The sequence below is a fragment of the Gadus morhua genome, chromosome 4 (genome assembly GCF_902167405.1).
Source record: "Gadus morhua chromosome 4, gadMor3.0, whole genome shotgun sequence".
NCBI classification, from domain to species: domain Eukaryota; kingdom Metazoa; phylum Chordata; class Actinopteri; order Gadiformes; family Gadidae; genus Gadus; species Gadus morhua.
The window spans coordinates 1,004,514-1,024,480 of record NC_044051.1 but is presented as its reverse complement, the minus strand read 5'-3'; the positions used below and the strand labels follow the sequence as shown (position 1 = coordinate 1,024,480).

At 43.3% G+C, this 19,967-nt stretch overlaps 1 long non-coding RNA gene and 1 pseudogene across 1 annotated transcript; both read right to left on the bottom strand.

Annotated features, from left to right (window-relative positions):
• Window positions 1-268: 268 nt before the first annotated feature.
• Window positions 269-767, bottom strand: LOC115541519 (uncharacterized). Its single transcript, XR_003976373.1, has 2 exons — window positions 681-767; window positions 269-410 (listed from the first exon to the last, which is right to left on the bottom strand). It is a non-coding gene; the product is annotated as an uncharacterized LOC115541519 (long non-coding RNA).
• Window positions 768-5,897: 5,130 nt separating this feature from the next.
• On the bottom strand, window positions 5,898-19,369 carry LOC115542927 (NACHT, LRR and PYD domains-containing protein 3-like; annotated as a pseudogene).
• Between the last annotated feature and the right edge of the window lie 598 nt (window positions 19,370-19,967).

The window sequence follows — 19,967 nt, the reverse complement described above, 5'->3', positions numbered from 1 at the left end:
ATTAATTTTGAATTTACAACAGTACGAATTATTTATTTTATTTTCACTTCAATGACGTTTCGTTAGCAGTTTTCAGACTCCCCACTAGATGGTCGTAAATCATCCATATTATTAACAACCATGGTACCAGGCAACCGCACACTCCAAACCTATATTTTGTCAAAAACCAATTACAATATTGATAACATATACCACAACCAACATACCGTCATAGTGGTCATATCATTACAATAAAGGTTACAAGACTTTTGTTTGCACACCACATAAATCTCATAAAATAGAGGGCATAATCAATTGAGTTAACACATTTTTATTTATTTATAAGGAACAGGAACCAAGTGCATCAGAGCTTAATGAAAGGCAGGAACTGGTAGATGGCAATGAAGAGGTGAGTTGGCAGAAACAAGTTCCTATAGGGAGAAAACACTGCATTTTAAAATAAATAAATAAGACAGAGCTAAATCAATTAAGTTATTCTGTCTGTCTCGGTTTACATTTGATCAGGGAGAGGAAGTAAGTCAATCAGAACTTAGTGAAGCTAATGTTGGCTATAGCTTCAACGTCAATGATAGAACTTAGAATCTATCAAGATAAATCGTTCGCTGCCCTCGGTCAAACTACGACAAAGGAGTTTGTACAGATTGTCATCATCATGAATAAATATAGATACGTTACGTTACCTCCTCCGGACCTCCTCTCCTCAAATGCATGAGGCTGCAACCGCAGCAGATTGTCCATGGAAGTGCGCAGCAAGCAGTCAGGTTCAGATTAAACAGAGAAGGAGCCGCCCACCGTTGCACCCACCCCTCCCCCATTCTAGAACTACTCATCCAAATGTTATAATTGTTGCAAATTGTTGACGGCTGTGTGCCGTATCCAGATGGATTGGTTCGCATCTGTCTCGCGCTATTAACATTCATTTTTAAAAAACTGCATTCAATTTATTTATTTATTTTTCTGGTGGGGACAAAATGAGTCTTTACGAAAACTGGTGGGGACACGTCCCCGGCGTCCCCGGCGTAATCGACGCCTATGCCCTAGGAGTCTATCAGTGGTGATCAGAACAAGCAGGAAGCTTTTATTACAGTTTTTCTCAATTGTTTAAACACGTTTTCTGAAACTCAAAACACTAAAGACAAATCTGAAAAGAGTTTACCATTTTGTCAAAACTCCACAAATCTCTTTCAAAACGAAACACTGCACTCAAAACCATGTTCTCTCTTCTCAAAACTGTTTTTTTTCCACCAAAACGAGAAACACAACGATCATATGAATATCTCTTAGAGAGCATCAATTAAACACTTGATTGATAAATTTCCACTTCCATTAAAATACTGTTTACCTATGTTTTGACTTAATGAGGCCATGTTACATATTCAAATGTATACAATTGTTTCGAAAAAGCGTCCTTTTTTAAAGTTGCAATTATGTGGTACATACAGTATAAATATTGTTGCCATATTTTAATACAATTCTGTGAATATATCACATAAATATTGCATTGACACAATTGTATCTCGATACAATTGTGCGAACCAATCCATCTTGCATATTTGTCTATCCAATGAGCTCCAATGGGCTAAACTCACAATCCCACAGAGTCGTACTGTACACCTATAGTTGATACTGCAACATTGTTGGACTTCTGAAAATACTATAATAATGCTACCTATTTTGGCAAAACTCACAGTACAGTAATTGCACTGATAAGTAAAATGAAAAACACTACGGGGGGATTTAATGATGAAAGCAGTGCACAAGTAAAAAAAGGTAACTTATTTGTTACTGTAATACAGTAAAGTGTTCAGCTGAACTGACTGCAAAAAAAGCTTTTTGTAGGCCGACAAAAAATAAAAATAAGAATATAATTGAGGTGAAACAGATCTGTATTAGATTTCAGCTTATTTCTAAACTGTTCGTAAAGACTCTGCGTTGTGTATTTCTCCCTCGTAGTAGTAATTCTTGAAGTGGAAATCAAAGCAACTTGCCAGGTTGGATCCGAGGGTTGAATAGAAGGTTTATTGGAGGATGTAATACAGCACAGGTACAGACTTAGGTGGGATAGTCTCAGTTAGGAGGTGAGGAGCAGTCTCCAGACGTGATCCTTGGCTGTCCATCCCTCTTCTCACCGAACCAAAGGGTTGGGGCCAGTATTATAGGAAAGAAAGAGTGAATAACAAAATAACAGCCTCCCTTGATAAGGTGTATGGCCCTGGCTATGTCCCAGACCACAGGGTTGGTTCGTCCTTGTTGGGACATCACAAATGACCGAATGTTGGAAATAACACCTTGTTCAGTAGGAGAGGCACTGGCCTGTTCCTAGACTAAGAGATGTGAACACAGAGAGACACTAAAACACACCAACATTCTACATTCCTCCCGATTGATCATAGTTAACGTAGTTTAAAGATCACCCTTTAAATGAGAACTCAGTTTATCTACTGGTAAACAATTAACAAGTACATGAATCAACAAAATGAAGCATAAAAGGCAATAGCAAACATAAAAAAGTATACTCATCATCCACAAGTAAACCAGGTGTAGGCTAATTAAAAAATAAACTCATTAGGTTACTCATGATTAAACCAAAACAGATTTAAATTGTAAAATAAAGGAAATGGAGTGTCCAGACAGCGCTCTCTGCTGGGCAGTGGAGCTCCACCTTCCTCTGACAGCTCTCACTGTCCCCAGCAGTAAAGTGGTTCTGTTGGTCTGAACAACACTAAAGGGCCCAGAGGAAGGCTTAGCCTTAGAAACGGGGGGAAGTTTGGGGCCCCAGACCTTACGACGGGGGGGGGGCTCTCTAACACAGCTACCCTGAGGGGGGGCAACAAGACCGGGGCAGTCCCCGGGGGGGTCTGTTGGGGGGCGGTCATCCGGTGAAACACACAGGGAGATAACTTGATGACCACATAGAGCATGATAACAGAAAGGACCAATGGCAGTGCCCTCTGGACTATCTGAGACAACATAGACCCACCCAGCCCGCTGAGCCATCCCACACATGTACATCAGTCTGTACCCCCCCTCCCATCCTGATCAGGCCAGAGCAGCTCCCACACATGCGCGGGCGCATGTGTGTGTAACGTATGCACACCCTCACCCCCCTCCCTCACCCTCACCCCCCTCCCTCACCCTCACCCCCCCACACCTTCCCCCCATCCGCCCCCTCATGTGTGTGTTTGCATGTGTGATGATGTGTCATTATAGTCCGGGAGCCGGACCCTCAGCCCCGTCACCCCCCCTCAGCCCCGTCACCCCCCCTCAGCCTGACACAGAGACTCCCCTCAGACCCGGGGGGGGGAGGGAAGGAGGGAGGGAGGGAGGGAGGGAGGGAGGCAGGGAGGCAGGCGGGCGGGCGGGCAGACAGACACTGAGGCCCCTCCGACCCACCCCCTCAGCACCCCTTGGTGTGTGTGTGTGTGTGTGTGTGTGTGTGTGTGTGTGTGTGTGTGTGTGTGTGTGTGTGTGTGTGTGTGTGTGTGTATGTGTGTGTCGCGGAGAGGCAGCTTTTTTTTTCTACAACCGACACAAAGATGCTGAGACATCGTGCTGACGACTCCACCCCCCCACCCCCCATACCCTCACCCCCACAGAGACACTGAGGACCCCCCCCACCCTACCCAGACCCCCGGGAGGAGGTCCTCCTGGGTGAAGGAGGACCAGAAGGTGTGGAGGTGTGTCAGTGTGTCTGAGGACCCTCCTCCACCTGGGGACACGCTGTAGAAGGACAGAGAGCCAGCAGGCCGGTCCAGATACACTCCTACTCTGGTGGAGCCAGCGGGGGGGAGAGGGAGGTCTGTCTCTCTACCGTTGTACCGGGCAGAGTAACCACCATCAGAACAATAAAGACTCCAGGACTTGTTGTTCAGTCCAAGCCCGCTGTCATCCCCTCCTCTCCTTGTGATTCCTCTGTATGTCACTCCTATCTCAACCTCTCCTTCCCACTCTACCTCCCAGTAACAGCGGCCAGTCAGAGCCTCTCTACCCAACACCTGGGCCCAGGAGGCAAATCTGTCTGGGTGATCCGGATACGACTGGTCCTTTCCAACCACCGTCACCTTCCTGTTGTCCTCAGAGAGAGAGTGTCGTCTGAAGGCCGTGTTGGGGTCCAGTGTGAGGTCACAGGCATCTGAGGGAGAACCAGACATGATGAGCTGCTGAACCGCTCTTCATCATCAACATCATCATCATCACTGGTACTGTTCTGTGGGGGGGGGGGGGGGGGGGGGGGGGGGGTCATGTGATGTTATAGTTCCACTATTGTTACATAGTAGTAACAATAGTGGACCCGGACCGTCACCCCCCCCCCCCCCCCCCCCCCCCCTCCTCAGCACCACCTCCTCCCCTCCGACTCAACGCCCCCCCTCAGCCCCCTCCCGCACACCCCCCCCCCCATCAGTCCCCCCCCTCACCCCCCCCCCCCCTCCCCTGAGCCCAGATGTTAGCTTCATGATTCGTGATGGTGGACAGTATTAATATACATAAGATACATGATGTCAGCCATCATCTTCATTCCCAGTAGGATCTGACCTCACTTCCTGCTGTGTGGATGGACTTTCCATCTCAATAGTGAGTGTGTGATGTGATGAATCAAACAGACACTTACACTTCATTAGAGCTGGTTTCAGCCTCCACACTCCACCGTGCTCCACACTGGGGGGGAAACAAAGTGAGAGCAGCATGTTGAAACATTCACCTTCATCATCTGCCGTCTCATAACGTTCTACACAACATGAGTGACAGCTGCCTCTTCAAACCACTTCATCTAGCAGCATGAATCCTTGTAGGAGACTTTGTCCCTGAGTGGTGAGCTGTCCTCTCCATACCTGAGAGTGTCCAGTCTCCAGAGTGGATCCTCCAGTCCAGCAGAGAGCAGCGCAGCTCCAGAGTCTCCTGGGTGATTGTAGCTCAGGTCCAGCCCTCTCAGATGGGAGGGGTTGGAGCTCAGAGCTGAGGCCAGAGAAGCACAGCCTTCCTGTGTGACCAGGCAACCAGACAAGCTACACACACACACACACACACACACACACACACACACACACACACACACACACACACACACACACACACACACACGCACACACACGTGTAAAATCCTGTCTTTTTCCAGTCTGCCAACCAGTTTGTGAACGTCCTACTCCAAACACACGTGGCGTTTCCTTGGTGACGTAGAAGGTCCTTTTATGAAGCACTTCCTGGTCCAGTGAAGGGACACCGGAGGCGAGGTGTGTGTGGATGTGTGGAGCTCCTTCTGGCCAGCGGTTCAAGATGGCCAAGGGAAAGCTTCTCACACATAATACGTTAGGTTTTCTAAACCACTCCACATTTGGATTGGGACCATTTGCCACAGCGCCACCCGTGGAAGAAGGCCTTCCCGGAAACAAGCGGGTATTCAACGGCCACATAATACATCAGCATTGTAGCGCCCCAAGCCCTAGTCTCTATTCCGCTGTGGAGCGAGGTCCACTCAACCACAGGACTTTGACTTCTTTATATTTCACTTGATTAAAGTATCACCTTTACCTAGAACTCGGTTAGATTGTACTAACATCTAGATTATAAATCCTTTTTCCATCAGATTTTCAAGCGAATTAACTCTTAAAGCGAATTAATTTGTAGCGACATAAGAAGCGCCTAAACGGTTTTCCATCGACAGAATGATTATAGCGAATTAAAATTGTGTCACAATGCCCCGTGTTGAAGCGCATTTTTCTGACCCGCTAGATGATTTTCCATCAACAATGCGCATGCGCGACATTCTATATCGCTTCAGCCGTTTTCCATTACTTTAATGTCGCTAGAACTTTCCCAAAACCACCTCTGCAGAGCGAATTAACTTAGTGCGACAAAATCGGCGTTAGAGCGATATAACCCTTTTTCCATCACAAATGTCGCACTAACTTTTGATGCGCATCATTTTAAAGCGCATTATCTTTTTGATGGAAAAAGGACTATAGATCCATCAGGGAAACCACTAACATGATCAAAAGTATTATTATCAGGGGTGCAAACTGGTGATGGCCCCAAAAAGGTGACGACATTTTAATGTCAGAAAACAAATGAAAGATCAGTGCACGGGCCCAGGCCTTCCTGTGATTCATGCTCCGTTCTAACGGTTTAAGTGACTCATTAAAGCAGTCAGTGATGTTCAGACCTACTGTATGAAGCAGTGCTCACAACAACAACTTAATCTATTAGAATTTAAAATGTGTTCATGTGAAACTTTAAATACATTTAAGATAAGTAACATACAATACTTTGCAGTAATATTTGCAAGCCCCCTTTGCCAAATATGTTAATTTTCTAATGGCAGCACTCTGGCCATCATCATCTGTACAAGAGACAGATTACTAAATAAACGACTGGCCGATAGACTACTTACACGGTGAGAATAGTTGTCCTATTTCCATGTGTGGATGGACTAAGGAATCAGCAATAGTTCACTCAGAATGCATAATAATGTAGTGGTCTCACCCTATAGTCTGTGAGCCAGGACTGATGCAAAGTCAATCCTGGCCAAGCAGCAGAAGTTAAGTGACAATGTGCCAACATTACTGGCCCATTTATGGGTGCACTAAAGACGCAATAGTATTCTTAATGTTACGGTTTATAACACAGGGCGCTTTAAGACATTTAGAGTATCACCACTTCTCCCAGAACCACTACACCACTGCTTACAGCTGTTGAAATACAGCTGGACTTAACCATCTATTAACAAGTATTAATCCTTGGCTTTCCTTATTTATTAGTTCATAATGAATAGAGCTTTGATGAGTTTGTCTCTTCACTGGGTACACAATATAACAATGTTATTCTGTATCCTATTCATATTTGTGAGTAAAGAATTAGCTATTTAAATAATGTCACTGGACATAGTAAGCTTTGAAACACGTTTTGTTTGACGATTGCAAGTTTCAAATCATTCTTTCCAGAGACCCTCCAAAATGTTTCTGTTGAGGCTTTCAGGGGGTCTGAGGTGTCCAGCTAGGGGTAAGACCCACCAAAGACCCCCTGTACTTCACCCCGCTCTAAACTATCACTGTCCCGTATACAGGGGACAGTGGGGGGGCAATAGTATTATATTTTGAGTTCATTTTATATTTATAATTGAAAGGTTGCAGGCATATGGATGTATTAGAATACCCACCTTAACAACAAGGTGTTACATCTCCAATGATACAAAGTCATGGATGTGGTCATCATAGGTACTGAGTTATAAGCTGGGTTCATAACTGTCCTCTGATGTAGAACTTGTGGTGGAACTGTTTGAGTACCATTGAGTAAAACTGACCTGAGAGTTTCCAGTGTACAGTGTGGACTCCCCAGTCCAGCAGAGAGCAGCTTCACTCCTGAATCCTGCAGATCATTGGTACCCAGGTCCAGCTCTCTCAGACTAGAGGAGTTGGAGCTGAGAACTGAGGCCAGAGCTTCACAGCATCTCTCTGACAGATGACAGCCATTAAGCCTGCATACAAACAATAAAGACAACATGTTAGGAACTGTGCTTAATTTTTTTATTTGAAATTTGTCATAAGACATGTTAGTTTAACTAAATGTCAATACAGTAGATCTTTAAATTATGACATACTTAGAGGTCATATAACTAAAGATTTAAGATAATCTTTAGTTAAAAGAAGAATCCGTTATTTAAATTTACTAAACAACTCTAAAGTGCACCTTACTAGTCACGTTTCCATCTAAAAGGTGAAGCGAATCTTCAGAATGTTTGCAAAATAGAAATTTGAATTAGGTGCGTTTCCATCAAGTGGTTGGAGCGGAAAACTACACACATTCCAGGACTTCTCGTATCCTTTTGATAACATGCTCTCTGTTAGGTATATGGTGGAATTTAGTTGTTGTTTTCCATCTAAAAAAGCTGTGATGTTTTTTTCTTCGATGAGAGCAAGGAAAACTTTTATCTCTCCATCGGTCCACACGTATCTATTATTCACGTTGGCCATCTGTTCCATAGAAGTATTTATAGGATACAGTGTACATATTGATCATTTGAAATTCCTCCCCGCCTTTATACCACAGATACTCTAGGGTCTATAGCATATAACCACGTTTTCTGATTACAGTTTAATGCATTTTTCACAATTTACCAGCTCTCCTTTTGAAGGCTTAATGGACACCCTGCAGCCAATCAGAATCGAGTATTCCCCCAGACCATGGTATAATTAAAGGATGTAAGAAACGCTTAAAAATAGATATTGACCCTCCAAGTTGATGTCGGCGGGGTTGCTATGGCCGGTCGTTATGCGGAAATCTGAAGGACGTTGTCAGTCCCGTGTCTTCAATGTTCGCTATGCACAGCTGTTTCGAAAAGTGTTTCCATCTCCCATTTTGCGCAATTACTCTCTTTCGCATGAGTCAAAAAACACCTCAAGCGAGCAGATTTATTTTTTTGCGAATTAAGAGGATTTTTATGCGAATTTTGGTGTTTCCATCACCGTTTACTGATTCGATACTTCAAAATTTGCATAACAGCAGGGGGATGGAAACGCAGCTAGTGTCTGACTACATGGTTCTGAGTAGAATAGGAATCTAATAAAACATACATCTTATACCATCATTAACAAACTGAATCCAACGTACACCTTTTACTCTCATGGCAACACAAATAGAGTGAGATGGAGGTCTTGTGTTTGATAAGATGAGTGGTAATGGCGCTGCGATGCACGCAGACTGCCAAGGTTTAGTTCAGTGCTGAGTTAAAGCGTGGCTGTATTGCGGCGCCGGTGTGATCGCTCTATTAGGAAACACGACCCACTTAAGTTCCCATGAAGACACTCTGCTTCGATCAGAAAACTAAAAGACTGGTTTGTACTTTGTGTAAAGTTTCAATGAAATGTCACAGCAGCACTAGCGCTATTCAAGAGCATGTGAAGAAATGCACTATTCTGGATGACCCAGAGAAGAAGATAAATCCTAATTGGAGTATATTATCCAATCAGCAGCTGGTTATTATTAGTAGGTATTTGATTGAGGAGGAGGAGGAGGAGGAGGAGGAGGAGGAGGGGGAGGGGGGGAGGAGGAGGAGGAGGAGGAGGGGGAGGGGGAGGGGGGGAGGAGGGGGAGGACGAGGAGGGGGAGGGGGAGGGGGAGAGGGAGGGGGAGGGGGAGGAGGACGAGGAGGGGGAGGGGGAGGGGGAGGGGGAGAGGGAGGGGGAGGGGGAGGGGGGAGGAGGAGGAGGAGAGGCGGAGAAGTTGGTTGGTGAGGAAAGAGATGTCGAGGCGCTGGCGTTAAAAACAGAAAAAGACCCCCTATTTAATCAAAACATTAACAACTGATGAAAGGTGAGTGAATCTGTTCACATGAATGGACACAGATGGATAGTACGTGACCAAGGACATTCTCACGTCTAATAAAGGGCTGCGATGACATTTGTTAGGGTGCCACCAAATTAAAAAGTAATTGGCACAAGTAGAAAATGTGTCTTGAGCCCTGAGAGGACATATTCTACTTATTTATTTAGACTCGTTAACTTTCTGGAGGTAAATTTGTTCAATGTCCTCTGATGTAGAACTTGTGGTGTAACTGTTTGAGATATTGAGTAAAACTGACCTTAGAGTTTCCAGTGTACAGTGTGGACTCCCCAGTCCAGCAGAGAGCAGCTTCACTCCTGAATCCTGCAGATCATTGGTATTCAGATCCAGCTCTCTCAGACTAGAGGAGTTGGAGCTGAGAACTGAGGCCAGAGCTTCACAGCATCTCTCTGACAGATGACAGGCAGTCAGCCTTCACACAAACAATAAACACAAGATGTTAGGAACTGTGATTAATTTTTTTATTTGAAATTTGTCATAAAACATGTTTTATTAGTTTAACTAAATGTCAATACATTAGATCTTTCAATTATGACATACTAAGAGGTCAGATAACTAAAGATTTAATATAACCTTTAGTTAAAAGAAGAATCCGTTATTTAACTTTACTAAACAACTCTAAAGTGCACCTTACTAGTCACGTTTCCATCTAAAAGGTGAAGCGAATCATTGGAATGTTCGCAAAAAATAAATTTGAATTAGGTGCGTTTCCATCAAGTGGTTGGAGCGGAAAACTACACACATTCCAGGACTTCAGCTGTTTTGTTCTTCGATGAGAGCAAGGAAAACTTTTATCTCTCCATCGGTCCACACGTATCTATTATTCACGTTGGCCATCTTTTCCATGGAAGTATTTAAAAGATACAGTGTACATATTGATCATTTGAAATTCATCCCGCCTTTATACCACAGATACTCTAGGGTCTATACTAGCATATAACCACGTTTTCTGATTACAGTTTAATGCATTTTCCACAATTTACCAGCTCTCCTTTTGAAGGCTTAATGGACACTCTGCAGCCAATCAGAATCGAGTATTCCCCCAGACCATGGTATAATTAAAGGATGTAGAAACGCTTAAAAATAGATATTGACCCTCCAAGTTGATTTTGGCGGGGTTGCTATGGCCGGTCGTTATGCGGAAATCTGAAGGACGTTGTCAGTCCCGTGTCTTCAATGTTCGCTATGCACAGCTGTTTCGAAAAGTGTTTCCATCTCCCATTTTGCGCAATTTACTCTCTTTCGCATGAGTCAAAAAACAACTCAAGCAAGCAGATTTATTTTTTTGCGAATTAAGAGGATTTTTATGCGAATTTTGGTGTTTCCATCACCGTTTACTGATTCGATACTTCAAAATTTGCATAACAGCAGGGGGATGGAAACGCAGCTGGTGTCTGACTACATGGTTCTGAGTAGAATAGGAATCTAATAAAACATGAATCTTATACCATCATTAACAAACTGAATCCACATACACCTTTTACTCTCATGGCAACACAAATAGAGTGAGATGGAGGTCTTGTGTTTGATAAGATGAGTGGTAATGGCGCTGCGATGCAAACAGACTGCCAAGGATTAGTTCAGTGCTGAGTTAAAGCGTGGCTGTATTGCGGCGCCGGTGTGATCGCTCTATTAGGAAACACGACCCACTTAAGTTCTCATGAAGACACTCTGCTTTGATCAGAAAACTAAAACACTGGTTTGTACTATGTGCAAAGTTTCAATGAAATGTCACAGCAGCACTAGCGCTAATCAAGAGCATGTGAAGAAATGCACTATTCAGGATGACCCAGAGAAGAAGATAAATCCTTATTGGAGTATATTATCCAATCAGCAGCCGGATATTATTAGTAGGTATTTGATTGAGGAAGAGGAGGATGAAGAGTTGGTTGGTGATGAAAGAGATGTTGAGGCGCTGGCGTTAAAAACAGAAAAAGATCCCCTATACAATTAAAACATTAACAACTGATTTAAAGTGAGTGAATCTGTTCATATGCATGGAGACAGATGGAGGGTACATGACCAAGGACATTGTCATGTCTCATAAAAGGGGTGCGACCACATTTGTTAGGGTGCCACAAAATAGAAAAAGTAATTGGCATCAGTAGAAAATGTCTTGAGCCTGAGAGGACATATTCTACTTATGTAGACCTGTAAACTTCCTCTGATGTGGAAATTGTGGAACTGTTTGACCATTGAGTGAAACTGACCTGAGAGTTTCCAGTGTACAGTGTGGACTCCCCAGTCCAGCAGAGAGCAGCTTCACTCCTGAATCCTGCAGATCATTGGTACTCAGGTCCAGCTCTCTCAGACTAGAGGAGCTGGAGCTGAGAACTGAGGCTAGAGCTTCACAGCTTCTCTTTGACAGCTGACAGCCATTCAGCCTTTCACAAACAATAAAAAAAACATGTTAAGAACTTTGCTTAATGTTTTATTTGTAATTTGTTATTAGATATGTTTTATTTATTTATTTTGACTAAATGTCTGTCCAGCAGATCTTCAAAATATGACTTATTTAGAGCTCAAATAAATACAACTCCTAAAATTGTCCATAAAAATGCCAAGTTCTAAAAAGAATCTGATATTAAACTTTACTAAACAAGGAAAGTGTTAGCTAACTAATGTTAAAAAAAAATTGATATCGTAGTATTAATTGTTTTGTGTTGTGTGTGATATAATAAGTTGTTACTGAATGTACAAAGAATTTTTCAATGTTATTATAACTTTTATTTTCTAGTTTAATGTATATTGTCTTGTGGGTATTTTTATACATGATATTAGTGAACGTACAGATACGATTTGTATTTTATTATACCTTTTATGTTCTAGTTTTCTGTATATTATGATACAATTATTTTTATACATTTTTTTAGAGAATTTACAGATATGTTTTGTTAGTTATAACTGTGCATTCACACCAAGCACGAAGGTGCGACACGATTCAATACAAAGTCAACGTAGAGACGCGAATCGGGCAAATTTTTCGCTAATGACAAGGTTTGATTTTCACTTTTGCCCGGCACGGGCGAGCGCGTTCACGTGGATTTGCAGCGTGACACTTTTGCTCAAGTTCAAATATTTTAACTTTGCCGCGAATTGATGACAGCCAATCAGCATTCGTCACTGTGTGACGTGTGCAATGAGGTTCAGAAACTTGGTTTTAAACTCAAAGACAAACAGCACTTTCAACTATCACAAAATGACATTTTAAACGTCTTTCACTCGACAAAGGTCAACAAAAGTACATGCCCTGACAATATATGACACAGCATGTCCCTAAAGTCTGGAAGGATGCTGTGGTAGTCCCCGTCCCCAAATCGAGTGGTCCAAAAACCTTCAATGATTTTAGACCAGTGGCTCTTACATCAATAATAATGAAAAATGTCAAGAGATTGGTAAGGTCAGAGATCATACGAAAAACTGAGCATGTACTTGATCCCATGCAGTTTGCCTACAGGCCACATAGGGGTGTAGAGGAAGCCACTGTCACTTTGCTCCACTCACTTTTGAAACACTTGGAGGGAAGTGGGTCTCATGCTCGACTCCTTTTTTGTTGACTTCTCATCTGCCTTTAACACAATCCAACCCCACATCCTGGCGGGCCGGTTTTTAGAACAATTCAACCTAGATTTTAATGTTGTGGGTTGGATTTGAGATCTTTTTACTGGAAGGACACAGAGTGGAGTGAATGGAGTACTCTCTAGCCAACTGTGCTCCTCCACTGGTTCACCACAGGGATGTCTGCCGTCACCCTTACCTTTCATCCTGTACACCAACATGTCTGAGATGTCTCAGAGTAAATATGAAAACAGGACCATGATTAAGTTTGCGGATGACTCTGTTATTGTAAGTCTCCTCCAGAAAAATTAGCCTAGTCATGGCCCGATAATTGAGGATTTTGTGAAGTGGTGTGAGGAGTCACATCTTCAATTAAACATATCCAAAAAAAAAGACATGATAACTGATTTTAGAAAACATGCTTCCCCTCAGGATGTCACAACAATAAAAACACAACCTGTGCAATATGTGGATTCGTATTAAACTGAACTTCGAAGAAAATTGTATTGCTGTGTGTAAAAGGGGCACCAGCGTCTTCACTGTCTGAGGAAACTGTTCTACCTCCATGTGGATAAAACCATGATGACCTTGTTTTATCGTGCTTTTATCAAATCTATTGCATCCTTTCTTTGGTTTCATGGTTTGGAAGTCTTCCTGTCAAGAACAGGAACTCACTCAATAAGGTGGCGAAGTGGTCCAGTAAGTTAATAGGAGGTTCTCAGCTGAACCCGGCCCCCCTGTACACAAGACAGGTACAGCGGATAACCAAATCCATTTTAAATTTTTGCATCCTTCGCACAATAAGTTTCAGCTTCTCCGTTCTGGAAAAAGGGTTTTAGTTCCAAAGACTTAAACCAAGCGTTTTAAAAACACCTTTGTTACAGCTGCAATCACGCTGATGAACAAGCTGTAGAAACTGAGAAATTTGCACAAAATATATCTGGAGAATATATGTTACGTATTATTTATTAATTTGTTGATTTTTAGATAATTGTATCTGTTTTTTTACTAACTAAATGATGCTGGTCAGTTTTAAGTGTCCTAATTGGGATGAGCACTGGAGCACTTTGAACAGTTTTACCTGAGGGCCCCATTTGTGTTTGTGTGTATGTGATGTCTGAAACTGTGCCTGTCTGAAACAGAAGCCCACTTTTAAACGGAAAAACAAGATTAGCTATGGGTACAAATAATTATTATTATTTGGGTGTATGTTAAATAGTTGATTGAAAATGATTTTTTTAATCTTCACTGCATTTATATTGTAGCATTATTTATTTTGTGTTGTGTATAATGTAATACGTTATCACTGAACGTACAGCAAATTTTTCTTTGTTATTCGAACTTATTTTCCAGTTTTATGCATATTATTTTGTGTGTATTGTTATACATGTTATCAATGAAACCTCAGGTATATTTTGTTAGTTAAACTAACTTAAATATTGTGTATTGTAATACATGCTATGATTGAACCTAAAGAGATGTTTTATATATTATTATGACTTATATTCTAGTATTATTTATACATGTTGTGTGTATTGTACAATATGTTATTAGTGAACTTACAGAGATGTTTTGGAGGCTTTGATCACGGGCAGCAGCCTCAGAAGACACTTCCCTGGAGCAGAATATTTATTCAGGTCAAACACGTCCAGCTCCTCTTCTGATGACAGTAAGATGAAGACCAGAGCTGATCACTGAGCAGGAGAGACACGTTTTTTGGAGAGACTTCCTGATGTCAGGGACTGTTGGATCTGCTCCACTAGAGAACGGTCGTTCAGCTCATTCAGACAGTGGAACAGGTTGATGCTTCTCTCTGGAGAGAGGTCTCCACCTATTTTCTTCTTGATGTAAGACACTGTTTTCTTAGTGGCCTGTGAGCCCCTTCCTGTCTTTCCCAGCAGACCTCGTAGGAGAATCTGATTGGTCCCCAGAGAGAGGCCCAGGAGGAAGCGGAGGAACAAGTCCAGGTGTCCGTTCTCACTCTGTAAGGCCTTGTCCACAGCACTCTGGTAGAAGAGGAGGAGTTTATCTTCGTCGGAGGTTGGCTGTTCTTCTGAGAGCAGATTGACCCCAGTGTTGATAAAGGACCAGAAGACATAAAGGGCAGCCAGAAACTCCTGGATGCTCAGATGGACAAAGCAGAACACTTTGTCCTGGTACAGCCCACATTCCTCTTTAAAGATCTGGGTGAACACTCCTGAGTACACTGAGGCTGCTCTGATATCGATGTCACACTCTGCCAGGTCTGCCTCGTAGAAGATCAGGTTGCCGTTCTCCAGCTGGTTAAAAGCCAGTTTTCCAAGAGAAACAATGATCTCCCTGCTCTCTGAAGTCCAGTCTGGATCTGTTTCAGCTCTCCCATGGTATTTCCTGTCCATCTGTATGGACTGAACCCTCAGGAAGTGGCTGTACATCTGAGTCACGGTCTTGGGCATCTCTTCTCCTATCTGGGATGTTTTGAAGCAGTCCTCCAGAACTGTAGCAGTGATCCAACAGAAGACTGGGATGTGACACATGATGTGGAGGCTTCGTGACTTCTTGACGTGGGAGATGATTGTTCTGGCCAGCGACTCCTCTCTGAATCTCTTCCTGAAGTAGTCCTCCTGTGGGTCGGTGAACCCTCTCACCTCTGTCACCATGTCAACACACTCAGCAGGGATCTGGTTGGCTGCCGCAGGGCGTGTGGTTATCCAGATGCGAGCGGAGGGAAGCAGGACGCCCCTGATGAGGTTTGTCAGCAGCACGTCCACCGAGGTGGACTTTGTGACATCAGTCCAGATCGGGTTGTTCTGGAAGTCCAGAGGAAGTCGACACTCATCCAGACCATCCAAGATAAAGACAACTTGGAACCGGTGGAATCTGCAGATTCCTGCTTCTTTGGTCTCAATAAAGAAGTGATGAAGCAGTTCCACCAGGCTAAACTCTTTCCCTTTCAGTAAATTCAGCTCTCTGAAAGTGAGGAGAAATGTGAAGTGTATGTCCTGGTTGGTTTTGCTTTCAGCCCAGCCCAGAGTGAACTTGTGTGTTAAGACGGTTTTACCAATGCCGGCCACTCCAGTTGTCATTATTGTCCTGATTGGTTGATCTTTTCCATGTAAGGGTTTAAAGATGTCCTCACATCTGATTGGTGTTTCCTCCTTGGCTGGTTTCCTAGAAGATGTTTCAATCAGTCTGACCTCATGTTCCTTGTTGACCTCTCCACTGTCTCTCTCTGTGATAAAGAGCTCTGTGTAGAAGTCATTCAGATCGGTTCGCTGTCCTGCTTTAGCGATTCCCTCAAACACACAACTGAACTTCTGCCTCAAATGAGACTTGATTTTTTGTTGGCAATCGACAGCATCAGATGCTAAAAAATAAAACAACGGAAGACATCAGTTATTGGAAGGTGACATCAGTTGAACCAGGTCAATATTTCCTATTAAATGATCAACTTCAGGATATTTAGTGGCTTTATTACTTGTGGTCGGAGAAGCTGGTAGTGACAAGGACTGCATGTTACGGATTCAAAATGTTCGGGACCATTTCGATATTTTCACAGCAGCATGGTTGGTCAAATGATAGTAATAATGATAGTGAATCAGTGTCAAGTGACTTGTAAAGCCGATATAACAAGATAGTGTTGCATCTCTTCAACCGAGTTATTCTGCTGTTGATCTGCAGTATAATGCTTAACATTCTTTAACCTGATACTAGGGCTGTGGGATATAACGAATATACTCGATATATCTCCAAAATAGCTGTGTGCGATACAAAATAATATTATTTCGTAAGGATCGAGTTCTTTACGGTCATCTGGGTATTTTCAAGCGGCAGCCGAGACATGTCTTGGTTTCGTTTTCAAAACATTCTCCGGTGGCTTTCTCCCTCTCCCTCACGCAGTAACGTGAGTGAGGGGTAAAAAAAAACACTCGCGTCACACATCCACCAACCTATCCCACGCAACATCTACGTGCAGAAGGGAGGGAACTCATTTTTACGTTTCTTACGGTTTGCAGCACCGGCCGGCTCAGTGTAGCATAGTGTATCCTAACACATTCAATCGACAATTGAAACAGGGAAGCAGACGAGCGTCTGGTTCCTAAAATAACCAATAAGGGATCAGTGATCTGGCGGTTTTTTGGATATGAGAAGAGGAAGTGGAGCAAAACACACCAATGCTTGTAACGTCTTGTCTGATCTGATCTCGTCATGGGTACCAGCTGCAAGCTCCGCAACACAATCTGAATACAAAGTGGTCCCTCGTCTTATGCTACTTTTCTAGCTATAAGTTGGCCTCGGAAAACATCGTTGTTTTACCCTACTTCAAGCAACCAAAGAGTTAACTGGGACGTGTCTGCGTGGTTTGTTGGTGAGAGGAGTGATCTAACTGTCGACCCTGGCAAGGAGCAGGGGGTAGAGGGCAGCACACCTACAATTCCTAAATAAATTAAATGGGTTAATGCTAACACATTGTATCAAAATGAGTTTATAATATTTTAGTTTAATTCATTGCAATGGCCTACATAAAGAAAATGCTGCCTAAATTAGTTATTTGTGTAAACATGTTTTCGATGATTCAGCCTTAATGTTTATACGTCTCTCTCTCTCTCTCTCTCTCTCTCTCTCTCTCTCTCTCTCTCTCTCTCTCTCTCTCTCTCTCTCTCTCTCTCTCTCTCTCTCTTATTGCCACTTTTTTGTAAATGGAAGATTGTTTTTGCAGTTTGTGCTATGTTTGAATCTAATTTTTTTCTTATTTCAACTCAATTCTAATTAATCACTAACATGAAAATATTAAATGTTTTGATGGAAACCACCTGGGAAGTTAACCAAGAGTGGTATATAGTCTGCAGGGATTGTCGTGAAAACAGAAAAGGGTAAAAGTGTTATTTCATGGGGTCCTTTAAAGGAGATTTCTAAATATCGAGATATATATTGTAGATCGTTAAATGGAGAAAATGTATCGGGATCTTATTTTTTTCCCCATAAGCCTTACCTGATACCCCCACAATAACCCTAGATATCTGGATCAAACCACTTAACCTGATACCCCCACAATAACTCTAGATATCTGGATCAAACCATATAACCTGATACCCCCACAATAAGCCTAGATATCTGGATCAAACCACTTAACCTGATACCCCCACCATAATCCTGCATATCTGGATCAAACCACTTAACCTGATACCCCCACAATAACCCTACATGTGAATCAAACCATTAAACCCGATACCCCCACAATAACCCTCCATATCTGGATCAAACCATTTAACCTGAAAAATCGATTTCTCTTTTTGCCGCATGAGCCTCCTCTTTTTCAAAATAACAGCATATTCAGTTTCAAATAAAAGTTTCTTACTGCTGTACTACTGTTTTCAAAATAAAAGCATTTTCTGTCTTCCAAATAAGAGTCTCTTACCGGCCCGCAGTGCGTCGGCCAGTTCCTCATGGTTCATCTCCATCAGGCAGAGCTTTGTGATGTCCACCACTCCCTCTATGGCGCGCCTCCTCTGCTCCTCCTTCTCACCATCCACCTCCTCCTCCGTCTGACTCTCTGAGCATTGTGGGTAATCTGGGAAGAGAACCCTCCAGAGCTTCTTCAGCTCCTTGTCTAGGAAAGCGTGTGCGTTCTCCTCAGCCCTCTGGAAAAGAACAACATCACGGAGAACTTTACTCTGAACTTACTGAGGACATCAGAAGCATCTTTCCTGGATTCACGTCCCGCTGGACAAGAGATGCTTTCTAATGATCATGGAGAGCTGAAGTCCAACGTCTTGGTGGACATTTACACACCTTGATCAGCTCTGTTTGATGCTGCTGTAGAGACTGAGCACTGGTGACCTTTGACCTCTCCTGGTGTCTGTGGGAAACACACACACACACACACTGTGGCATCCCGCCACTTAAACCTCGGCCCGGACCAGCCCGAGGGTTGGTCCGGGATGGCCTATACCACCGTCACCCACCAGCCGGCGACGGAGAGCACCTGCCGAACCCCAATCAGCGGTATGGGAGACACCTGGCTGGCCAGCCAGGGAGACTCTTTAAAAGGTGCAGGTGGACTGACAGCACGGCAGGGGAGCAAGGAAGAAGGTAGCGCTCTGGTCCGAGAGAGCCTAGAGGCCCACGGAGGCCCTAGAAACTGCATTTACTTCGTGTTTGATATACGTTGTATGTAATAAATACCTTGGATGGACTATCCCTCACACGAACGTGTCATTTATCCGTGGAACCCGGCCCAATCGAGCACCGGGTCACCACAACACACACACACACACACACACACACACACACACACACACACACACACACACACACACACACACACACACACACACACACTTATATTTCCCCAGACTTGTAAACATCAATATCAGCAGACACTGATAACAACCACCGGGTCTGTTTACATTGTCTGTTTGAACCCATACCTCTCCTCTCTGGGGGGACGTCCATCTTTAAGCTCAGGAGGTTTATCCATAGACCAGTCACTCTTCATGGAGACACAGCTGGGTCCAGGGGAGTCTGCTCTCTGCTGCTGGACTCTTCTAGAAAAACAAGAACCAAGATTTATGGACGTTTGATAGAAGCTGTATCTTTATGATCTCTGATAAATCCTCACCTCGTCTCAATAGACTGGTTTCCATCTTTAAACCCAACAGTTACATCCATAGAGTGGCCACTCTTCGTGGAGACACAGCTGGGTCCAGGGGAGTCTGCTCCCTGCTGCCTCCTTCTGAAAAACAGACACCATCTGGAAGTTAGGATTTGTGGATACCTTTTCGTTTTATCATTTATTGCAGGGCTACTCAACTACTTTCTCATGACTTTTGATTTCAATCATTTTTCTCAGGTCATTGAAATGGAAAAATATGGACAGGCTGAAAATGAAGTTATTAGCCGTTTTCACACATGTCCTCCGACTTTTCTCTGCATTTGTACATCAGGAGGTTCGACCGTGAGGGTCATTCACACTTATTCACACTTGATGCCCGATATGCGCACATCGTTGAATCTACGGATGGTTTAGGGGGGTGGGCTTGCAAGGGTTGGGATATGACGCAGGGACTATATTATCAAGAGGCCGCTGTCACTCT